The sequence below is a fragment of the Colobus angolensis genome, unplaced genomic scaffold (assembly GCF_000951035.1).
Source record: "Colobus angolensis palliatus isolate OR3802 unplaced genomic scaffold, Cang.pa_1.0 Scaffold63, whole genome shotgun sequence".
In the NCBI taxonomy this organism is placed as follows: domain Eukaryota; kingdom Metazoa; phylum Chordata; class Mammalia; order Primates; family Cercopithecidae; genus Colobus; species Colobus angolensis.
The window spans coordinates 3,435,935-3,445,517 of record NW_012119932.1 but is presented as its reverse complement, the minus strand read 5'-3'; positions in this window follow the sequence as shown (position 1 = coordinate 3,445,517).

The following is a 9,583-nucleotide window of genomic DNA, read 5'->3' as shown; positions in this document are numbered from 1 at the left end:
TTTTGTAAATATGTTCAATCTCCCAGAAGCACATTTCTGCCCCTCCTCTTGTGGTCATGCTTCCTCAGGACTGGCTTAGCTCAACATTGTTCCTTTTATTTTTTCCCCTGAGTTGGAGTCTTGCTCTGTTGCCCAGACTGAAGTGCAACAGCACAATCTGAGCTAACTGCAACCTCTCCCTCCTGAGTTCAAGCAATTCCCCTGCCTTAGCCTCCCGAGTAGCTAGGATTACAGGCACGTGCCACCATGCCTGGCTAATTTTTGTATTTTTAGTAGAGATTAGGCTTCACCATGTTGGCCAGGCTGGTCTCGAACTCCTGACCTCTCTGCCTGCCTCAACCTCCCAAAATGTTGGGATTACAGGCATGAGCCACCGTGCCTGGCCAACATTGTTCCTTTTTTGAAGCTCTCCCTGTCCCCTCATTCTTATACCAACTTATACCTCAATATAGCCCTCACTGAACTGGATCATAATTACTTACTCCTCTTTTTACTACACCAAGAATGTGTTAAGGGGCAGAGATTGCACATATTTATCTCTGTATTTCCACATATATAACACAGTCACCTGAACATAGTTGATGCTCAAAACATATTCCTTAAAGCAATAAATAAATTAAAACAGCATGATTTGACATTTTCTCAGCATTTCTGTGTTTACAGCTTCATATATAATGATGAAAAACAACAAGATTATTCAGCTTAAAAAAAATACCTAAGTGGCCGGGTGTGGTGGTTCATGCCTGTGTTCCCAGAACTTTGGGAGTACAAGGTGGGTGGATCACTTGAGCCCAGGAGTTCAAGACCAGTCTGGACAACATGGTGACATGTACCTGTAGTCCCAGCTACTTGGGAGGCCAAGGTGGGAATATTCTTTGAGCCCAGGAGGTGGAGGAGGCAGTGAGTCATGATCATGCCACTGCACTCCAGCCTGGGTGACAGAGTGAGACTAGTCTCAAAACAAAACAAAAAGAAAACAAACTTAAGTGATTGTGCAGCATTCTATAGAGTAGTAGTTTCCAAAGCAAGTAAGATGTTCTACTGAGGTGCAGGAAGAATTTTAGAACTTACATCTTTACTCACTTTCTTAAAATTTATTTTTGTGCATGTTGAAAAATGTACGCAATGTATTACTGCAGTCATATTTGTGTGCAATTTAAAATATATAAATATACATATATTCTCAAGAGGTCATACTCAAAACTGGTAATGATAAGGTGCGTTGGGCACAGCTAATCTCCATCTCCCCAACACACACTACTTTTCTCTCTTTCTTTGATAACATTCTAAGTTATAACTAGAAACATGCCTACCAACCTCAAGACTGTTTGTCTGCATCCCTTGCAGCTAGATGTGGCCATGTGATGGCTCAGGCCAATTGACTGTGACCAGCCTCAATGTAAGCAACCTTCAGGTCATGTGTTCTTAAAAGGAAAGAAGGAAAGTGTGTCCTTTCCTTTTTCTTGCTGGCTGGGATGCAGCAATGGTAGGATTAGGAGCAGCCATTTTAAACTCAGGGATGGAAGCCATGTTTCAGGAGCATGTTTCAGGGCAACAAGCTGCAAGGAAGCTCCAACCCATGTAGTCATCATATAAACTTTGGATTGCCTGTGCTAAACTATTACATGAGAGAGACATAAATGTTATATTTTAATCACCCTTATCTTCAGACCTTTGTTACAGAAGGCAGAACACTTATCCAAAATAATGCAAGGTGTATAGTCAAAAAAAGAACTTTTAAATTGATACAGATAATCAAGGCTCAAGGTGAAAGATACCAGTGGAAGAGAGCCCTCCAGTTCTTCTTTGAACCCCTGTAATATCACTTCTCATGCATGCCTTTTTTTTTCTTTTTTCTTCTGTACTTCATAGACATTTGATTTAAAAAAAACTTATTCATTAGCCACTGAATGTAGGGGAAGCAAGATGGGAACTGGCATTCATTGAATGCCTGCTGCGTATCAGATGCTTTTCATAAATCATTTGCTTTACTTTCCACCACAATCCTTAAGGTAAACATTGTTATTTCTTCCCCTTTCACTAGCCAATGAAACTAAATCTAAGCAAGATTAAATAGCTGATCCAGGAACAAACGACTATAAGGACATTTGAGCAGATATTTGGATCTGAATTCAGATGATGTGGGTCAAATGTCCATGCTTTTCCATTCTCTGCCCTTTCATGTGTGTTTCTTACCTTTCCAACTCTTCCTCTTGCATCTTCTCCCTCTTATTTTACTTCACTTCCTTTTTACTTTCTTCTCCTGTCCTCTTTCCTCTCTGCTATCTACCTCTTGAAGCCAAACGTCTGTATTTGGTAATCATCTGGAACAGTATTTCTCAATCTTGACTTCAATATGTATATATATTCATGCGTGTACATATGTGTATGTTCCTGTAGACATACACATATATATGTACTTGTATAAAATCTCCATAGAGATTACTTACATTGCACACAAATAAGACTGTAGTAATACACTGGGTACATTTTTTAACATGCACAAAAAGAAATTTATACATTCATAGAAAACAAAACAGCAACAAAAACATTTATGGGCTCTCAGTGTCACATTCAATAAATATTAATATGAAATTAAGTAATGTACTTAAGTAATTTCATATTAATAATTTAATTAGTAATTCACAAATACTTAGAACATTAGAATAAACTCTATGTACTGCTCTTGGATAACTACAAAGCCAAACAAAATTTAAAATGAAAAATTTATAAATCAACAAAATTCAAATTAACCAGCATTTAATATGATAGATAATATGACTCTGTCATAGTGACATATGCCACCTACAAAGCTAACATGGTATCATTTCCTCTCTTCAGTCCACTGTGTGCCACAGGATAGTTCTACCCCAGTTTAATTAAACTACCATGCTAGCTTTATCTGTCTAGCTTGTTGTGCAGCTATTTCATCTTTTCTAGGCACAAGCACAATCTCTGTGTGTTTTCTTTAGCCTGCAGTAATTAAAGTTGCCTGATTGGCACCCCCTAATCTTAAACATGAATGGCAGCCCAGATTCAGGTCCCATGTCCCATGGTAGGACCAAGTCCTAAGGTGCTCATCCAGATGTTCCAGCAGAGCCCATACTTCATTGTCATTATTTTTAAAGGTTATCATCTAAATGATGTCACAAAATTAAAAAATTGTTGTAATAAAACTGTGGAGCTTTCATTGAAGAAATATGAATCCAGAAAAATCAGAGTCCCATGGAAAGGAGAGGTCCAATGATAGGTCCTGCCAGGAAACTCAATCCCAGTAATGGAGAGTCCCCTTGTTATGAAGACAGAAATGGCTATAAATACGATTCACTGATTACAGAGGAATGAGCAGATTGTGAGGCAACCATGTCCCATAACAAGCCTGGCTTATCCTTCAGATAAGAAGTGAAACAAACACCCTTGGCTTCTCTGCAGGGCTGGGGAGAGTGAGGGAGTTAGAGGGGGAAAGCTGTCTCCTCCTGGACTCCTGCACTCAGAGTCTTGGAATCAGTCTAACTGGTGACTTGGAGAGGGACACTGCAGAGGAGAAATGAAAAAGATTGGCCTGTGGGAACACCCCCCACCCCGCCCACCATCCTGAGCATCTTGCCTTGTTTTTTGTTTGTTTGTTTGTTTTTAAGAGACAGAATCTCACTTTGTTACCCATACTGGAGTGCAGTGGTGCATTCACAGCTCACTGCAGCCTTAACCTCCTGGGCTCAAGCCACCCTCCCACTTCAGCCTCCTGAGTAGCTGGGGTCACAGGCATGTGCCACTACGCCCAGTTAACTTTTTTAATTTTTGTAGAGTTGGGGTCTCACTACGTTGCCGAGGCAACTCTTGGGCTTAGGTGATCCTCCCACCTCAGCCTCCGAAAGTGCTGCGATTACAGGCATAAGCCACCACGCCTGGCCAACGAACTACTTTTCTGGTCCCCACTTTAAAGCCAGGAGTATTAGCAAAAAGCTGTAACTAGATATAATCCTGACTGCTCCAAAAGTCGTGAGAATAGCTGAATAGAAGTGTGCTGCATCTTCCAGTGCAGACAGTGAATTCAACTCAGAATTTGTTGATATAGTCATTGATATTCTCCACTATGAATCTAGGAGGTAGGATGGGGTGGCCAACACCAGGGATGACTCCTGTGTGATTAAGCAGGCTCCCACTTCTCACGATGACTTACACATATCCATTCCATCATGTATTGAGCACCTACTACTAAATAACTTATTAAGCAACTACCACTATGTACCTGGCACTGTTGATGTGCTTTATATCTGTTAACTCACTTAATCCTCACAATAACCCAATGAGGTAATATTAGGATAATTTCTTTTTGCATATGCAGGAGCAGAGGCATAGCTAGGGACATGCAGCTGCCTATTTCTTGAAAAGTATAAGCAGGAAAACTGTACACCTGGGATTTCAGGCAGCTTTCCCAAAAACCTAATGTTTCTTGGTTAACATTGGGCACTTTTGTGCTTGAACCAGGTATGGTCTGGCATATGTTTCTTCAAGCACAGACTAACCCAGAAGATGAAGAGTTTTTTGCTCTAGACAGGATTTTAAGGGAACAAGAGGAATACTACTACTAAAAAAAAAAAAAAAAAAAAAGTCAGACCACAAATAGAATACAAAGGCAGTCAAAGAGATACAGAAAGCATGAACTGAATTGTGAGTTCTCAGATGAAGTGAGTGGTGCTCAGTGAACATGAAATTACCCAACAGTAAAGCCATGTGATGAAGAATCATGCCACCATTAAAGCCTGCCAGTAAAGAGATGGAGAAATTATGAGATGCTGTCCAGTGAAAACTGTAACATATAGAACTAGAAATACACAGAAGAAAATAGACCAAAATGTTAACAGTAGTCACCAGTAGGTTGTGCCATTGCAGACAGTGCAGAAGATGTGGTGGTTTTCATAAGTATTTAGTAATTTTAAATGTGTTTTACATTGTTGAATCTCTCTCAACTTTATTCGACATTGACTTCATACAAGAAAAAGCATTTCATCCAATGCTATCCATTTTAGATCATTATGGAAGGGAGTCACCAAAGTTACTTGGCAGCCCCTGCGAGCCTTTGTTGTTCCCACCTACCACCTAGTTCTTGCTGATATTTTAAAATGGCACAAGCTACGATCCAGATCTCTGGAGGGCTCCTCCAGGGCTTATATAAAGACATAATCAACTCCAAAATTTTTCTTAAAAAAATAAGTTCAATAACTTTTTAAAAATTTCCTGCATAAAGGCATACGGAGTGATAAAATGGACTTTGGAGACTCACAAGTGGGGCGGTGGGAGGGAGGCTAGGGATGAAAACCTACATATTACGTACAACGTACAGTACTTGGGTGACAGGTGCACTAAAATCTCAGAATTCACCACTATACAATTCATTCATGTAACCAAAAACCACTTGTACCTCAAAAGCTATTGAAATATTTTTTTCGAAAAAGGATGTTCAAAATAAATACAATATACAAAGAAAAAATATTTTTTAAAAAAGAAATTTACACCCCCCAAAGAAGTCGGTACTTTCTAAAAGCTGCTGTGGTGAAGCCTACCTTATCTACTCGATTAGTCAATTAACCTCTATTATTGAGGCCTCACCATGAACCCACCAAATATAAAAGTCAGCCAAGTTCAAACTCAAGTGTATACTTCAAAATAGCTAGAAGAGAAAAACTGGAATGTTCCCAATATGAAGAAGTGATAATTGTCTGAGGTGATGAATACCCCCAATTACCTTGATTTGATCATTGCACTTTGTATGCTGGTATCAAAATATCACATGTGGTCCAAAAATATGTATAATTATTATGTATCCATAAAAATTAAAAATTAAAAATATTTTTAAAATTTAAAAATCCTGCATCTACATTCACATATTTTAAAAATCAAAAGATTCAAAGGAGTATACAATAATTCTATCCACTAACCACTCAGTTCCTTTCTTGATGCAATCATTGCATCAGTTTCTTGGGTATCCATCTGGAGGTTTTTTTTTTTTTTTTCTTTTTGGGACTCTGTCGCACAGGCTGGAATGCAGTGGTTCCATCTCAGCTCACTGCAACCTCCACCTCCCCGGTTCAAGCGATTCTCATGCCTCAGCCTCACCAAAAGCTGGGACTACAGGCACGCACCACCATATCTGGCTAATTTTTGTATTTTTAGTAGAGACAGGATTTCACCATGTTGGCAAGGCTGGTCTCAAACTTCTGACCTCAGGTGATTCACCCGCCTCGGCCTCCCAAAGTGCTGGGATTCCAAGCATAAGCCACTGCACCCTGCCCATCTAGAGATATTTGATGCCTACACAAACATGCTTACATATATTCCCTGTCTTCTTTGTTAAATGCAAGAAGGAACATACTAGTCACTCTTGCTTCTTTCACTTAACAATACATCTTGGAGATATTTCACATCACCAAATTTAAAAAAACCTCATTCTTTTTTGTGGCTGCTGGATATTCCATTATACAGATGCACCATAGTTCATTTAAGGCCCTACCAAAGGACATGAAGACAGAAAACATGTATAGCTTTGACAAGAAACAGAGAAAAAATTTTTTGTTTCTATTAAATTCATTGTTGTTCTTTCCACTGCTCACTTTGGAGGCCAAGATACAGACATCCAGTAATAATGACTTGCAGTGTTTACATTACTAAAGTTCAAACACCTTGCCGAATAACGAAAGCGAAGGATAAAGCTCAGAAGCTTTGCTATTCATCAAATAAACCCTGGCATGACAGAAAATGCTTATTTGGATAATTATATCAGCATTTAGGTGGTTCTCACTTTAAAGGTTAATGTTTAACAAGGAGAAATGCAAAGGCAAGAAGGAATGGGGCTGGGCATTCAGCCTGTGGGTCTTCTCTGTATTTTATCACAGATATGCACCTCCTGCCCTCATTCTCAGTGGGAGACAGCCCAGTTTTATTTATGTATTGTTTTTAGGCTGAGCAGCCACTGAGTGGAGAACGTCTCTTAGGAAACCCTCCCACAAGAGATCCCCATTCCCTTGTGCTAGAAACCCACTTATTTCCACCTGTGGCTCCATAGTGCCAGCATGTCACTCCAAGCCAGTTAGCCCTTCTAAATCTGTTTCCACTTGTGAATGATAAAAAGCAATCTGCCCAAGCTGGGCATGGTGGTGTGCACCTGTAGTCCTAGCTACTAAGGAGGCCGAGTGGGGAGGATCCCTGGAGCCCAGGAGTTAGAGGCCACAGTGGGCTATGATCACACCACTGCACTCCAGCCTGGGTGACACAGTGAGACCCTGTCTCAAAAAAAGAAATAAAAATAAAAGTTTAATACAATACCTGCCCAGTTCATCTCACAGTTCTGTATTAGGAGCTAATGAGCTAATGCATGTGAAAATCATATTAAAGCAACCACATTCAACAACTTCTTCAGAAAAAAGAGGGGGCTGGGCAAAGTGGCTCACATCTGTAATTCCAGGACTTTGGGAGGCTGAGGTGGGAGGATATCTTGAAGCCAGGAGTTCAAGACCAGCCTAGACAACACTGTACATAAGTACAAATATGCCTTTGAAGTGTGAGGGAAGCAGGGCAGGAATCTGTTCTCAGCAGTCAGTGGAGCCAGTACTGGGCTGAGATGGGTAAGACTGGCATTAACTTGGCTGTTTATGGTGACTCGTGCCTGTAATTCTAGCACTTTGGGAAGCTGAGGTGGGAGGATCACTTGAGGCCAGGAGTTAGAGACCAGCCTGGACAACACAGGCAGACCTTGTCTCTATTTTTAAAAAATCTGTATTTAAAAAAAAAAAACCTGACACTAACTTGCTGTGTGACCTTAGGGAAACCTTTGAACATCTCTGGGCCTCAGAGGCCTTTCAGCATGAACCTTGTGAGTATATTTTCCATATCTTTTCCTAAGAGTACAGGGATAAAGAGTGGACCAATGAGGGTGCCTGGCCACTCAAGCGGGGAGAAGAAAGATATCTCAGATAAGGAGTGGTGACAGGGACACAGGAGAGGTGAAACCACCCACCTGCCATCACCTCTGCGTTTCTGAGATGGGAGAGGGAACAGTATGGGCCACGAGGAATTAACATGGACCCTTTCTCAAGCTAGGAACAGACTGTGAGTCACATCCACAAGTACCTGCTTTCAGGCACTAAGGAGGCGTGTAGGATACTGTGGGTGAGACAGCTGCATCCTGGTTTCTGCAGGGTGAGGTTCCTGAAGGGAGGATACACACCCAGCATCATGTACTATGAGAATGTTCCATGGGGAAGCTGATGATGGAGAGCCAGGAGGTGCCATTCTTCATGAGTGGCCTTTGCCCCAAGTTCATCCTGGACAAAGCCAGGGACCTGGGCTCTAACCCTCTAGTCATTTTTCCTAGAAGCTGGGAAAAGACTCTGGAAATGTTTGATGAGAAACAAATGAATAAATATTCAAGTCCCCAAGACTTCTGAGAGGGAGAGATAGCTGGGTGGGAGGGGCGGAGGGAGAGGGGGGGAGAGAGAGAGAGAGAGAGAGAGAGAGAGAGCATAAGAGAGCTCATATCTGAGGTCCCAGCTACTCAGGGAGCTGAGGCGGGAGGATCCCTTAAGCCCAGGAGCTCAGGGCTGCAGTGAGCTGGATTGAACTACTGCACTCCAGCCTGGGTGACAGAGCGACACTCTGTCTCTAAAAGCAATAACGAGAGAGAGGCAGAGACAGAGAGATGAGACCAAGGCTCAACATCAATGGCCCTGGCCAGAAGCTCTCCTGCAGCTGAGAACCTAGGAGATGGGGCAAGACCTATGGGCAGCCGGAAGAAAGCCTGGGAATCTGCCAGGCCCAGGGCAACAGGGTGGCACTGAGCCCGTGCTGAAGACTTGAAAAAGTCTTGAGGTCTCACCAGGGATTAGCACTAGAAAGAACCAAGTGCTCCTTCTACTGCCCACCACAGGGGATGAGATACGATTCTATAATGAGGCAGAGCTCTTTACAAGGTTAGGGGACATCTCTCATGGGGACAATGTGTGGTGAGAAGAAGCCTGAGCCTGGCAGAGAATAGAGTGGCTTGCAGCTCTGGGAGCAGCTCTCTCTCTCTCTCTCCCCGCCACCCCCCGCCCCGTCTCTCTCTCAGACTCCTGGAGCCTTGTGACCAAGCCCCTCTCCAGGCTCCCCAACTGCCTAGAGGATCCAGGGGTGCAGAGGGCATGACTGAAATGAGAGCGGGGGGGCCTCTAGCCTGGCAAGATAAGGCTCAGTTTCAGCCTTCTCATCCAACCTGTTGCTTCCAGTGGCAGAGGACAGCCATCCACATGGTCGTGACCTCCAGTGACCCAGAGAAAATTCCCTTTATTAGCGGAGAAGTCTTTCTTCTTTTTATAAGAGAAAAGAAAGATCATGTCTTACTTAAAGCCTGTGTGTGTGTGTGTGACACAGTGTCACTGTCTGTAGTCCTTGTCCTAGATTCTCAACAAGGCCAGTGTGCACAGCCAGCAATTCTCTAAAAACTTAGAGGGCAGTAGAGGGAGGAGGAGGAGGAGTTGAAGTTTGCATTGAAAAGACTGGCTTTCCATGACGTAGCCACGTGCTTTCAGACCCGTCACCAGTGAGATGC